At 37.3% G+C, this 15,591-nt stretch overlaps 1 protein-coding gene across 1 annotated transcript in view; it reads right to left on the bottom strand.

The window, feature by feature from the left end:
• The window catches only part of LOC140751785 (kin of IRRE-like protein 2), a 206,348-nt gene that overhangs the window by 99,130 nt on the left and 91,627 nt on the right, over window positions 1–15,591 (bottom strand). The window lies entirely within an intron of this gene.

A 15,591-nucleotide genomic window follows, 5' to 3' on the forward strand; every position in this document is an offset into this window, starting at 1 on the left:
CCGTCAAAGCCCGAGCCGCACTTTGTTGATTATTATTTTTATAATTTGGCCATTAGATATTGAGCTTACCTCTGCTGCACTGTAAAAATCTTATAATTTATGATATCCACCTATTAATGAAATCTCAGAGGTGCATCAGGTTGAGTTTATTAAAACTATTAGAAACAAAATTTATCATGCTATTAAGCATAATATTAAGCATAATATTTTTGTCTTAATAGATAAATCCTGTAATAGCAACAGTGTCTAAAATGACTTTAAAGTAATAAAATAAAAATTAATGAAGTAAATCTATATAAAGCGTATTTATAACTACATTATTCTACTAACCGTTCTGTTCATTTTGGTTCATTCATCTTCAGCTTTAATATCATATCTGCGTTAAGACGCGTTTGCTATAATATTTTTGGTTTTTCTTATCCAATAGAAGTAATAAACTAAACCACTGTGCTCCATAGATATTAATGTCCTTTTTTTTTCTTCTCGAGGGGGAAACCTTCAAACGGTACCCGGTGCCGTGAGAGCGACACGGGGTTATGTGGGACTTTTACCGCACTAAAACCCCCCCCCGGTGGCCGTCCTCGGCGCTACGTAGAGGACTCCGGGATCTCCAAAGGAACGCGACCGGAGTCCTCTCAGCGCACTGCCCCGTCGGGCTCCGCCCAGGTGAGTTTGTGTCACCACACCGTCAGGTGTATACGACGGAATGCGACCACACATAACCGTCGTCCTTCCCGGGGTCGCTAGCCGGACGGTTCGAGCTCCCACTCTTGCCGCCCGTAACCCCGAAAGCCCCTTTTAGTCGCCTCTTACGACAGGCAGTCGATACCGTAGCCCTATTCTGGTCCCGGAACTACAGGGACAAGATATTAATAAGTCCTACATATAGCACAAGTTCCTATTATTATCAATCACTACTTTCATACTGGTGAGGCGAACTCCGAACGACTCATAAATTAGTACCTTACCCAAAATCAACAAAAGTTATAAAAAGTAGATATGCCATAAGCAAACATTTATACCTTTCAGTTGAAATACAAACAAATCACAATATATCGTACTTAAACGGAATGAAACGTTAAACGAGTTCATATGAATTTTAGTCGCGCAATAAAGAGCCGCGAATCGCATCCTTCAATGGCGAAATCACGATTGCCTCAAACATTTCGTCACTTGATGTCGAGTTTTTTATTGTCGCTATATATTTCCATTTTTACAACTTCCCAGTATAAAATGGGTTAGTGTCATGCACCAGTTTCACCAGTTTTGGAAAATCAACCCTTAAGTTGGTAAAATAGGGTAAGCTTATTTTAAAATTTGCCAATTTGAAAGCCAACACTATGAAAGTTAGCCATTGCCTTACTGGTTACATATAGTAGAACTTTAATTCTACCGTTTCTGGAAAGTCAACCCTTATTTGGGTTAAATAAGGGTGCTCAATTTATAGGGTTCGAAAAGCGCCCCACACTTTTTCCACAATTATACTATTTACTTTTCCTTAATTGATTCCTAGTTTGAAGATTATTTTTTGCTTTTTAGTTGATTTTATCATAAAAGCGGGTTTTTTAGTTTTTTAAACTATATTTATTTTATTAATTTTTAGTATTTGTTGTTATAGCGACCTCCATCATGCATCGTTTGTAAAAAAAAATCAAGTGTCTATCTATTACGGTTTAAGAGATAAAGCCCAGTGACACACGTACAGACAGCGGAGGGTTTCGTTTTACCCTTTGAGTACGGAATCCTAAAAATCATTCTACAAGAGGGCGTTAAAGATATGTTTCAGAACATTTGAGTTATAGGGAAATAACATTATTATTTTATAAACTAAAAATCACGCTTTAACAGTTATTGAAACTATGAATAGTTTATCGTTAAAATTGTTAAAGGTACAAATTTACGATTACAGTTATTTGTATGTCATATCATATTTTTTTACGCGGGCGAAGCCGCGGGTTCTGCTAGTTAAATATAAAAAGCTACATCTAAATTGCTGTCTAAATTCTCAACAAACTATATGTTGCTTTAGTACATTCTCGCCACCGTCAGTACAAAACATCACTAGTTGTTTTTGCTCTTATGTTATCCACTGTATTCACGATAAATATTTATTCTAAGCTTAGCTCATAAACCTATCAGGTGGGCCAAAGGGGAATCATATTTCCCATTCCATGAGCGTTCCCGGTATGCCCTGTGGAAGCAGAAATATGCTCCTCATTTTATTCCTTTAGGAGACATCGTGCATTGCTGTTATAAATTAATGTAGGTAAAGGTATAGGAAAATTAGTAAGTGTACGGGAAACATATTGGGACATAAACGTTAAATAAATATTTTCTATTATATATTATTAGAATCGGAGATAAATTAGGGGAAACATGACCATAAACCAGAACAATATTTAATGGTGCGGTAATATTACAACATTGACATATCCAACACGCTTTTCTATAAACAATAAGCCAATTCTAAAGAAACAATTCTCAATAACCACGCCACAGTTTTTAGACATCTGTCCCATCTGTCATTCCTGTTACCGTCATCGAGGTCATCAACCATTTCTTCTTTCTATTCGGCCAGCTTAGCATCGTAGTGGTTATATTCTCTTTGCTTAGCATTTTAGACACAGTAGTGACATCTATGTAGTTTCCCATTTATAACAATATATAATATTCGAAGAAGATTTCATGTATTCAGATTTTAAATTATGATAACTAATATGGAAATAATAAATAAGATTAGTTAAAAATGTTTTAGCCTATTGCCATCATGAATTAATTATATTTATAAGATTTAAGTAGCAAGTCACCCATGGATAACGTATAAGCAACAGAGAACAGTTTCGACCGGAAACCGATCATAGATGCGTTGTTATTTCTGTGGACTAAGATGAACCATAAGTTTGATACTTCAACACATTAACAAACAACAAATAAACGCATTAATAATAGTGAAACCAACAAATCGTGCAACAAATAATCATTTAAATTGGATCTTCCATCTGCTCGTTTGCAAAACCGCAACACAAAGCTGTCTTTTATCAACAGAACGATCAAACATCTACGAGTAACTCGTCATTACCGTTTCGTACGATTGCGAGATCGACACGAAACGGGAATGACGCCTAGTGATATACGTGTAATGCGAATACCTGTCTGGAACACGCAAACATCGTTGACTTTCATTAATTTCACAGGAGAACGGTATTAAATAATTGTGGCACGCAATGATCCCATTTGATGTAACCTTATAAATTTATTGTTCTCGAACAATTTCGAGACTCTGGATACAATATACTTTTATCAATGCAGTACAAATATATTTTAATCATCATCATCATCATCATCAACCCATTACTGTCCCACTGCTGGGCACGGGTCTCCCCTCAAAATGAGAACGATTAGGCCATAGTCCACCGCGCTGGCTAAGTGCATATTGGTAGACTTCACATACCTTTGAGTTTTTTTTTATAAATCTCTCAGGTATGCAGGTTTCCTCACGATGTTTTCCGTCACCGTTTAAGCAAGTGATAATTAATTTCTAATACGCACATACATTTGAAAATCAGAGGTGCGTGCCTGGGATTTAAACCTCGGACCCCTCGATCGAGACGCCGCGTTTCTTAACCACTAGGCTATCACTGCTATTCTAATATGTAAAATCAAACACAAACAAGGCTCAAACCTCTATTATTAGTATTCATTTTGTATTATTATCATCGAATTCTGACCCAAAATGAGAACGAAAAGCCTAGGAAACCTGAAAACATTTGGCTTTTATTTATTTTTTACGAGAACGGTCTTAAGTCATTGTAGCACGCAATTATCTCATTTGAAGTTTACCTAAAATGTCTTCAAATAATTTGGTTATTTTGCTTACAATACTAACCGTCAGCCTTAATAAAACGAACCTTTAACGGGTCAAACCAATTGGAAGTCGCTTGGCCGTAATGACGATTCTACAGATAGGACCATTAATGTTATAATACATCGATTTCGTTTTAACAAATACCTTGAAGTAATCTTGGATAATGAACGACGATTGGCTTATAATATAAGGTAAATTTATTGTTTTAATTTATACTCGTACAAGCTTTTGTTTAACTCGCAATGTATGTACTAGTCAAATCTAGCAAGTTAAATTTGATCCACTTTCCGATATCTGATTGAACTGGAATTATGGACGGTTATAAAATTAAAAAAATATAAAAATCAAGATGTCAATATAAATATTATTATGACATAGAGCTGATCTGATTATGCAGCCGGAGGGTGACTATAAGAACTCTGTCATAAAACATCGTAACCCAATAAAGTATGCGGTGCTTCGATTCATTTTCACAAGGAGTCTGATCCCACAACATATTCGGGGCCCGATGATGGAGCTAGAGCTATTTTTAAGTATCCTGGCATATATTAGTAAAGATACTTCGCCGCCTTGAAATTGAATGAAGCCACAAATGGCTTATTTTAGTAAGTTCTTTTTTTGAATCCTTAACAAATAAAATCATTTTTAGAGAAAAATTACGAATAAATAACTAATTTACGTAATAATTAAGTAATTTACGTAATAAATAAATAATTATTTCAAATATTTTAGGGACATTTTAGCACGGAGACGTGGCAAAACTTTTTTACGCAACTATTTCAATTCTCAAAACTGGGCACATTTTCTTGTTAGGCGTGAGTAATCTTTACTAATCTATGTATCCTGGTACTTGTTTTTTTTAAAATGTAATATAGAAGTAGCAGACGAGCATGCAGTCCACCTAAGGCGCTTTCTGAGGATGTTGATAAGGACAATGGTACAAAATTATTAAAATCGTGTATTGTCATCGGTTTTTGATAATTTTTCAAAATTTTGAATTAATCTGAACGTTCAAAGTGGATAAAAATCGGGTTCAAAGATTCCGTTACTGTTACGTACATACATACATACATACATACCACCCAAGCTAATAAAAGCGTGTTAATAACTGCCTAATATCACAACTACGAGTAAATAGTGAACGTAGATTATACTCATTTCAATTGGATCCTTGATCTGCTCGTTTAACCGCTACACAAAGCTGTATTTTATCAACAAAACGATCAAACATCTACAAGTAACTCGTCATTACGTTTTGTGTAATTGCGAGATCTGACACGAAACGAGAATGGCGCCTAGTGACACACGCAAACGTGGGCTTTCATTAATTTCACAGGAGAACGATCTTAAATCATTGCGACTCACAATCATCTCATTCCACGTTACCGCACAAATGTCTCTAAACAATTTAGAGATTTCGGAAACAACATACTTACCGATACGAGCGATAAAGGCAACCTGTAATGGGTCAAAGTAATTGGAAATCGTTTGGTCATGATGATGATTCCATAGATACGTCTATCGAAATTGTAATTGCCTTGTTCCGATTGACAAATATTTGAAGTAGGCGGGAATCTGATGGACTAATCGTCGTTCATAATGTAAGGTCAATTGATTGGCTCTTCTTGTTTCAAAGCGATTTGAATTCAAACGGCAATTCTAACTTCAAACGTTCTGTTAACAACTTCATCTTTACAAAATAGGATTAGTGTTGGATCCAAATATAGGTCAACCTTCACCAAGCTGGTTAATGGAAGAAAAGTATTTTATATCAAAATAAATATACCAATAAATATATTGCAAATTTTATTGCTATATTTAATTTGATATAAAAAAATGTCTGAGGTGTCACATGTGGGACACCCGATTGGAATGCAGTTCCTTTCGTTTTGAAATAAGTATTATAGGAGGTATCTCTATAATATAAAAATGAATCGCTTTATCTGTTGCTAAGAGCAAATCTCGATATCAGCTGAACCGATTTCGCTAATTCTTTCTTTATGATATTCCATAAGCAGTGATAGCCTAGTGGTTAAGAAACGCAGCCTCTCGATTGATGATGATGATATTCCTTGAAGTACAAGGACAGTTATTACGAAGAGAAAAAATTTAAAAAAATGCCTGAAAAAGTCTATAACAACACGTTTCTATATTCCTATACAAAAGATTCTTAATAATACTTAAAAGTCAATTTGAACTTTAATACCATACCTTAAAGTTTAATTGGTAGTGGGTTCCGGGTAGGCAAAACAATTGACAAACCCATGAAGCGCGACATTCGACTAATAATGGTGCAAGTTTGAATCAAGCTGCTGTTTGTTACGATATGTCAATTGATTACAGTGCCTACGACTGTGTTACTATTGGACCTATGAACTCAGTTTGCCAATATTGTAAGGCATTGAAATTATGAAAGCAATTGATGATGGAAATGGGGGTTTATTTTTTTATGCCCCCGATTGAACTGGGAAGACATTCTTCATGTCTGCAATTTTAGCTACTGTTCGCGCGAGATCCAACAATGCGGTTGTAGTTGCTTCTTCCGGAATAGCAACAACATTAATGATCAATGTGATATACGCGACGATACTAAGGGGGAAATTCAAAGGCGAGGAAGTTCTTATTCCAAGCATTTCTAATTATCCCAACTGAAATACCGTTTAAATTTAAACATCTTCAATTTCCACTTCGTCTTGCGTTCGCCACATTATCAAGTCACAATGCCAACCCTCGAATGCTTGCAGCCTTAATCTAGAAAACCCATGGATTTCGCATGTTTCGTACGTGGAATGTTCACGGGTTGGAAAACCGTCTACATTATTTGTAATCAATTGACATATCGTGACAGAAAGCAGCTCGAATTAAACTTGCACCATTATTAGTCGGATGTCGCGCTTTACGGGTCTGTCAATTGTTTTACCTTCCCGGCACCCCTCCACAATTAAACTTTACAGTATGGTATTAAAGTTCAAATTGACTTTAAAGTTTTTGTTTTCTGTGTCGTTAGCAGTTTTCGTTACGCTCGCCTAGCCTCCTTACCCAGCGTACCGCGCGATAAGGAACTACGTTCCAGAAAATCATCCATTAACCAGCAAACTCAACCTATATTTGGACAAACGGATGGACAAAATAGTTCAATATCATATTATGGTTTATTTACAACCGTTTTTATTTGTTTGAAGTACTAAGGAACGATTTGATAACATTCATGAGCTGAATAGCTGATAACAGCTTACATAAGATTATATTATAGACATTTCTAATGTTATCTTGATGAAAACACCAAGCCTTTGTTACTGAAAATCGGGAAGTTCAGGTAAAGTTTTAGGTAAACTTAATGTATCATGTTTATCTTAGACAGCGTTCGCTAAGTTTGTATTAGGACTTACAAACTGAAGGTTCTATATTTAAAATCGTTATCACATCCTTGGAAATTTAAATTTTACGTCGTTTTGATGTAATTAAAAAAAACAGTTAATGCCTCTATATTTTTTTATTTTACATACGGTTATCCTTCGTGTGCGGTCTAATTCGCGATTGCTGGTTTTTTATTTTGCTAACATCTGGTTTTTTAATATCACTTTTTACTGTTGACTTCTATTTGCAACACATTTGCAAAACAAACTTTCTTTTGTACCGAACTATTTTGAAAAATCTTAAACGCTATTTATTTTATTTCCATTTAATTCAGACATAGTCCATATTTTGTTAGTATTTACATTGTACTTAAAAAACGTATGTTAGTAAAATTTATTATAATTAAAAATAAGAAACAAAAAGTAATAATAATAAATAACAAATATGACAATACAACTAAAATTATTTTCTATGCGACATTCCCGCGGAGATCACGTGCACCACATTCCAGTGGCTCATTATTGGGCTGTTGATCTTATTACTAATGACGCTTACGAGGCTGTTGGTGCTGCCAGTCACACGTCGCATCAGGGATGCGGTCCGCTTGCGTATGATCGCATAGAAATCATCTACACGCGCTTCAGTAAACATTCCTGATGCACTGCAGTAACGTGGCAGCCCCATCAGCACCCTAAAAGCGTCATTGTACTGAACACGCAGAGCGTTGTGTGCCTTCCGCGAATATTTGGTCCAGAGGTTGCAGGTGTAAAACGATTGGCAGTAGGCTTGAAAAAGTGTGACTTTAACACTTTTATCGCATCGCGCAAACCTTCGGGCCAGCATATTGCATCTGACAGCCAACGCCCTGCGTTCCCTCTCTATGTCCGTGTCGTCCAAGCCATCCTCGGTGACCCAGTGACCAAGGTATTTAAATTTAGTTACTCTATTTAATAGGGTACCACCAAGATATAACGGTGGTACCGAGGAATAGGTTTTGCTACCTGCTTTGAAGATAAGCACCTCACTCTTCTATCTATGCTATCTGCACTGTAAAATAATAAAAAAGAAAATGAAATGAATGGCACTATAAATTCAATTCTGTCACTTATTATCTGAAGGTCACGCGATACGAAGCCGTGTTCGCACGTACGCCGCTTTTTTTATTGTTTCGCATTGTTCCTTTCGGAAATAAATCGGGGCAGAGTTGCGTGCCTTGTATATGTATTTTGCATGAGAAAGAGCTACTTCGCCCGACCCGACGGCAAAAAGGTGCGTGATTTTTGTCGGATATACACGGGGAAATTTATGGTCGTTGTGTGTAATAAGTTTTATTAGATAACCTCGTCCGGGTGAAACGTCATTGCATTTCTTTTTGAGTACAGTACCCTTACCATGAGTTTTCGAAACATCTAACAATTTTATGTTACGATTACTCAACCCAATAGTCTGTTCCTTTTACTTCAGTAGACTGAGTAAACGTAGCAACAAGTAAGTTCTCAAGTCTTTCTGTCTGCCTTACATGTTCGCAAAAAAGAGAGACAAACCATAAAGCGCCATTTTGTCAATTTAGACATTGAATGTTACCTTACTGACACTGTAGTTCTGATACAATCCGCTAGAGGCGCTGATGGGAATTTATATGGACAAATACGTAAACAAATACCAAAACAGTCATATTTGTCAAAACGTAAAAACTCATGGCAGGGATACAGTTTCCTGATACTGTTGATTGCGTTTTGAATTGTTGTGGTTGCGAGTTTGGGAGTGCGAGTGGGAGTTATCATGGTTAAGCTTAAGCTAAGCTTTGTTTCTTATTGGAATTCCTGACTACGTGAAGGAAATAAGCTGCTATAGCAATATTTAAAGAGTACGTTTATTTCCTTTCTTTGTAACCGACTGCGGACGGTAATGTTTTTCCAGCGTATGTATGTATGTATGTATGTATGTATGTCTCATTCTTTAGCATGACTTTAAGCTCAAACGGCTTGACGCATTTCCGCATATAAAGTGTCGTTTGATTCGCTTAGTGATAGTGACATAGGCTACAATTCCGGTGGCACCACCGCCACACCTATTTTTGCCTGTTAACAGTAGTGTTAAGCGCTGCTGTGTTCTGGTTTGAAGGATGTGGTAAGAGATATATACTTTTCCGAGTTGTTTCAGCCTAGTTCTCAGGGGCCCATCTGCGGTCGACCTCAGGTAGGAATATGTAATCCTATCTGGGGTTTATTACAAACGTCCATGGGCGGTAGTATACAATTACCATCAGGTGGACTGCATGATCGTCTGCTAATCCTATATTATATAAAAGATAACAACATTTTTGATAAGTCGCATTATTGAAGCGCACATAACCTGGTGGCTAATTAAAATATTCCAAAATCAGGAGCCAGGAGCTGTACGGGTACCACTAGTGGGTAAATTTCACGCGTATTTCCGTATCTCGAAGGGCCGTTGGTTCCGGTCGTAAAACCGGGGGCCTTAACGTACTTGGTTTGGACACATCCGACATGGATTGACGGAAGTGAAGGAAAACATTGTGAGGAAACCTGCATAGTTGAGAAAACTTAAAAAAAAGTTATCAAAGGTATATCAAGTCTAGCAATTCGCACTTAGCCAGGGCGCGGATTATGACCTAACTCATTCTGGGAGAAGTCCCGTGCCCAGCAGTGGGACAATCACGGGTTGATAATGTATCACATACGTAAACCGTGCCGTATAAGACATACCGTATAAGATTTGACAACCACTTCACCAATTTTTTCGTAACCAATTTTATTTTTAATACTGGGCAGTTCGATTTAGGCTGATTTATTCGCAGCTATACCAAATACCATAATATTACAAACTGGTCATAATAAACCAATTACTTCACACTGCTGAATATTACTAGGCTGAAACAGGTGTGGCGACGGTGTCGAACCACAGGGTTCTACCGCCTTCATTCAAGTAAAATTGTGAAAGCCGCTTTTTAGGGTTCCGAATCCAAAGGGTCTGTCCGTCCGTCACGGGGGGAACCGTAATAGATAGACACTTGAAATTTTACAGAGGACGCATCACGGTGGCCGCTAGAACAACAAATACTAAAAATAAAATTAGGTTGATTATTAAAAGGGATCTCCATACAACAAAACCGGTATCTTACGGCATTTTTCGATTTGACTGTTAAACCGCACAGGGAAGATAGTAAGAAATTTTAACAATCCGTTTATAACTTCTATTTTCTAAAAATAAGTAATAAGTAATATAACAAACATTTGGTGGTACGGAAGCCTCCACGTGAGAGTTCGACTCGTACTTGATTAATATGATACGTAAATATTTACATCGTACATTATTACGAGTCTTAATCCCAAAATGCTCATTACAACTGCCCCTGGACTCCATCCCGCGGCTGAATTGGATGTTATCAATCGGGCCATCACGCTTTTCAACCACGAAATAACTTTTTGCGCGTCAGAAAACATGTTATACTCGAAGTACCTACATACATACAAGTGTTTCACTCTACAAGTGTTCTGGAAGCTCTTGTTTCAACATTTCTTCTCGGAAACGTTTTTCTCTATTAAACGTAAATAGAAAATTACAATTTATATTTCATCAGAGCAAAACATTTATATTCTATAAATATAATTTCTCGCAAATATAAAGATATTTCTTTATTTTTGTTGTTTCGTGATCCTTAGTGAGTACTTAGATACGAATACTATAATGGAAAGTAATAATACTTTTTGTTCTTAATTTTATTGATTCTATGTCTGAATTAATGATATTGAAGGTGGTAGAACCCTTTATAGTTCGACTCCGGCTGCACCACCGTCACACCTATTTCTGCCGTATAATAGCAGTGTTAAGCGCTGATGTGTTCTGGTTTGAAGGGTGTGGTAAGGGAGACATACTTTTCCAAGGCATTCCAGCTTCGTTCTCAGGGGTAGCGGCGCATCTGTGGCCGACCTCAGGAAGGAATATCTAATCCTATCTGGGGTCGATTACAGATGTCCATGGGCGGCAATAGCCATCAGGTGGACTGCACGCTCGTCTGCTACTCCCATATTATATATAAAAAATACCATTCGACTAAAGTAGTCGTAGCTGATAAGTATAAAACATAGTGCCCACACTACACACAACATAGTGTGAGAACATCGGCCAGCCAGAATTAATTTAATTTTTTTTCTTCGTCTGAGTGTCTGTGTATTTGTGTGTCGAGGGAACCCGCTGCACAGGGATTCCTTGTGTGGGTCTATAAGTGTATAATGCATTATAATAATGAAAATTTTTAAACTTGTCTCATTCTTAAACTGATTCAACTGTAGATATGAATAGTGAAGGTAGTAGAACCGTCTGTTGTTCGATTCCGGAGGCGCCATGTCCACTATTCCTGCCTAATAACAGCAGTGGTAAACGCTGCTGTGCTCGGTTGAAGGGCATGGTAACGGAAACATACTTTACGTGCACAAAAAACAGGACACTTTATGTTAAAATTCTACTAACAACAGAATTTTATACGTAAATAAAGAAAACCTTCACGTTACAAAATGGGAAGTAAAACTAGCGTCAAATTGTATTTACAAGTTTATCATAAAGGAGCTTCAGTACCGAAGTAACCTACGAACTAAATGAAAACGTGAGAAAGAAGCACTAAGTTGTTAGCTCTTTTAGTTCTCGATAAGACTTCTTTCTTTATGAATACGGAAACTTTGCAAGCATGTGTACCCAAAGTAAATAAATCTTTAGAGTGTAAAATTTTACAAGTTTTCCCCGCGTCTAAGCTCGGTTCGTGTGATTTTGTCGGGCGATGTTTGTGAAATATAAATTGTCATCATCAATGTCACACTCCTGGGCACGGTTCTTCTCTCAAAATTATAAGGATGAGGCTATGTTCTGACGCGCTGGCCAAGTGCGAATTGGTAGACTTCACATACATTTGTTCCGTCTTTAAAACTTATTCGAGAATCTAATTAGTGCATTACAGTATGCATTGCAACATCCCCAGCTTTATAGCCTGGCATAGTTGCTTCATTTTAATATAGATACAAGAATATTTTCGAAACTTTTACAAACTGAAACTTTCCAGATTGGTAGAAGTAGACTAGAAGAATGTTATCTTAAGCCACCCAATTATCTTGAATATTAATTGAATATGAGTTCATATCGACAAACTCACAAAATAACGTGCCTACAAACATGAATATTGGACAGAACGTCAATGAGGTAAATTTATTTTAAATACACTTTTATTAGCTTCCTCTTTAACTTATAATAAAAACAAATAGTATTTACAAACCAGGAACCCATTACAAAAATGACTGTTTTAAAATTCGTTTACGTATTTGCTCATACTTTTTCAATACGCACGCCTAGCGAACTGTATCAGAACTGATTGGAAATGTATATGAAATACGTAAACAAATACAAAAACAGTCATTTTTGTAAAAACGTAAAACCTCATACTAAGGGTACTGATGTTTCTTGTTTAAAAGTGTCGAAATAGAATCTCATTTTTATAACTCAAGTAGGTCATCGGTTGCTTACCCGTTGACACTTTGTTGTTATGACCATCGAGGAAGCTAAAAAACGTAATAAAAGAGTTATAAATAGAACCAACTTAGACCCCTCGTTCACGTTTTACGCCCGGTGATATTTTTGTTATTATGAAATTTCATAAATACTGTCGTAGAAGGTTAGCTAAAAGCTTAATTTAAAGTTAAATGCTCGAGCACTCATAACTCATGTTATATATTCGTTTCACTGTTTTAGCTACATACTTTATCTAATGGTATAGCAAAGAACGTCCTCTTGACTATATATTATTATGGTGCCGACTGCCTATGAATATTAGTGACATGCAGAATTGTGGCCATTCGCAGGTATGACTAATCTTATTTGGGATTGAAAAGATGTCTACTGGTATACTCGTTTATTACTTTTATATTGTAAAAAAATGACATGTGCGAATCAAACTCGGTCCCGGGAGGTTCCAATTTTCATTTATTTTCGTTTTTAATCGACTTCAAAAAAGGAAGAGGTTACTCAATTCGACTTTATATATGCTTTTTTTTTAGTTTCTTCAGCGATTTTTTGGCGATGCTGCGACCGATCCATATGAACTCCTCCACACATATAAATATAACAGCCATAACTTCGCCGTTTATGAACCTATTAACACGCTTTTATTAGCTTCAGACGTATGTATGTTGGTATGTTGGCATGTTGGTATGTTAGTATGTAACGGAATCTTTCAACATGATTTTAACCCCCTTCAAAAAGTCGGATTAACTCGAAATTTGGCATACTTATTAAGGACCGATGACAATTCAATATTTTAAACATTTATTAATAGTTTTGTACCATTGTCCTTATCAACATCCTCTGGATTAACGATTTTCGAGGCGAGATTTTTCAAACACCTTCAGCAAAGTTCATCGCAACTTTAGATTGCAAATAATTATTGCTATTTAGTTTCAATAGGCGTAACTTTTATATCGTGATTTTTAGTTTAGAAAATAATAATGTTATTTCCCTATAACTCAAATGTTCTGAAACATATCTATAATGCCCTCTTGTAGAATGATTTTTAGGATTCCGTACTCAAAGGTTAAAACGAAACCCTCTGCGGTCTGTTCGTCTGTCGTTGGGCTTTATCTCTTAAATCGTAATAGATAGACACTTGATTTTTTTACAAACGATGAATAATGGTGGTCGCTATAACGAGAAATACTAAAAATTAATAAATAATTATAGTTAAAAAAACTAAAAAACACGCTTTTATAATAAAATCAACTAAAAAGTAGAAAATAATTTTCAATCTAAGAATCAATTAAGGAACAGTAAATAGTATAATTGTGGAAAAAGTGTGGGGTGCTCCATTTATCAGGTTCGAAAAGCACCCCACACTTTTTCCACAATTATACTATTTACTGTTCCTTAATTGATTCTTATTTTACCTTCATTCATGGTCACGTTTATACAATTTTATATTGTATTAATATAAATGTTAGTATGTCATCACTAAAAAGGGTGAAATAAATTTTTAACAAAAAAATAATACCGACTTCTATGTCACTACAAAGTAAAAAATAATTGAAATAAATGTTGGTTTAGTACATACTTCTGAAGTCGGCGCTCAATATATTACGTTGGATAACGATGTAAACAGCGTGTCTAATATGAGCGCCGACTTTAGAAATATCACCTTCTGTGGTCTCCTCAAGAGAGTGACGTTCTGCCTTGTCAGGCCGGCCGGCCTGTTTGCCGCCGCGCATACTGAGTACTTTGGTGTGCCGGTACAGGCAATGGCCTTGTGGCCGGGTTTACCGCAGCGATAACACTTTTCGCTGCGGTCAGCCTCTGCGGTGCACTGTGCTCTGACGTGCCTACTGAGCAGGCACCGGAAGCACCGCAGTTTCCTTGGCTGCAGAACCTCAACTCTCGCCGAAACCCAGCCGATTAACAGGCGGCCGAGACAGCCGATCTTTTTCACGGCCGCGACGGGAGCCCGCACCCAGACGGAACTAACGCCCCGAAGAGTGGGTTTTATTGTGCCTTCTTTCACTGCCTCCTTGGGGCAGTTCCCGTCCCGCGCAACGGCGACAGCGACGTCCTCCTGCGAGACCGAGTCGTCCAAGCCGGAGATCCGCATTTCTGCACACTTTACCGGCCTGGATACTATCAGTCGCTACTCCGTCGCTGAGGGTCTCCCTCAGCTTTTCCGGAAGGGAGTCCGCCTAGTTGCCGCTGGTCGAACCTGGCACTTCCAAAATGCGGGCACCTGTGGCGGCCGTATGGAATCTCAAGCCGCTTATGCCCAGGCTTGGGAGGTCGACATCCACCCTGGCTTTGGCCAAAATCTTGGCGAATGTTGCGCCTTGCTCTTCCGCTCCCGGCTGCAGTGTGATAACTACAGCCGCCGAAAGAGGAGGCCTCTTTTTGTGACCAGCACCCATTGGCCTTCCTTGGGCGCAAAAGCCATCGGGGTAGGCTGCTCGTTGGCCTTTTTCAACTTAAGTAACTTAAGTTACTTTTATATTCATGATATCGGTATGTGTTGTTTTCTTTTTTTGTATGTTTGTTATAGTTTTAATTGTGTTCCAAAGTGCTTTAGGGCCTTTAGTTGAATTGGCTAGTTGTTTTGTCTCATAATTTCGTTTTAGTTTCTTAATCAATTTATTACAAAAATTGCGACATCTTGTGTATGAGATTTTTAGCGTTACACAGTGTTAGTTACATGTCACAGTGTTAGTTACCGTACTCCTCCAAAACGGCTTGCTTTACCGATTTTCACCAAATTTTATATGCATATTCAGTAGGTCTGTGAATCGGCTACTATCGGTTTTTATACTCCTAAGTGATAAGGGTTGTTCACCCTT

The sequence above is a fragment of the Epargyreus clarus genome, unplaced genomic scaffold (assembly GCF_041222505.1).
Source record: "Epargyreus clarus isolate Ecla_fem2 unplaced genomic scaffold, WU_Ecla_fem_2.2 ptg000023l, whole genome shotgun sequence".
Taxonomy (NCBI): Eukaryota; Metazoa; Arthropoda; class Insecta; order Lepidoptera; family Hesperiidae; genus Epargyreus; species Epargyreus clarus.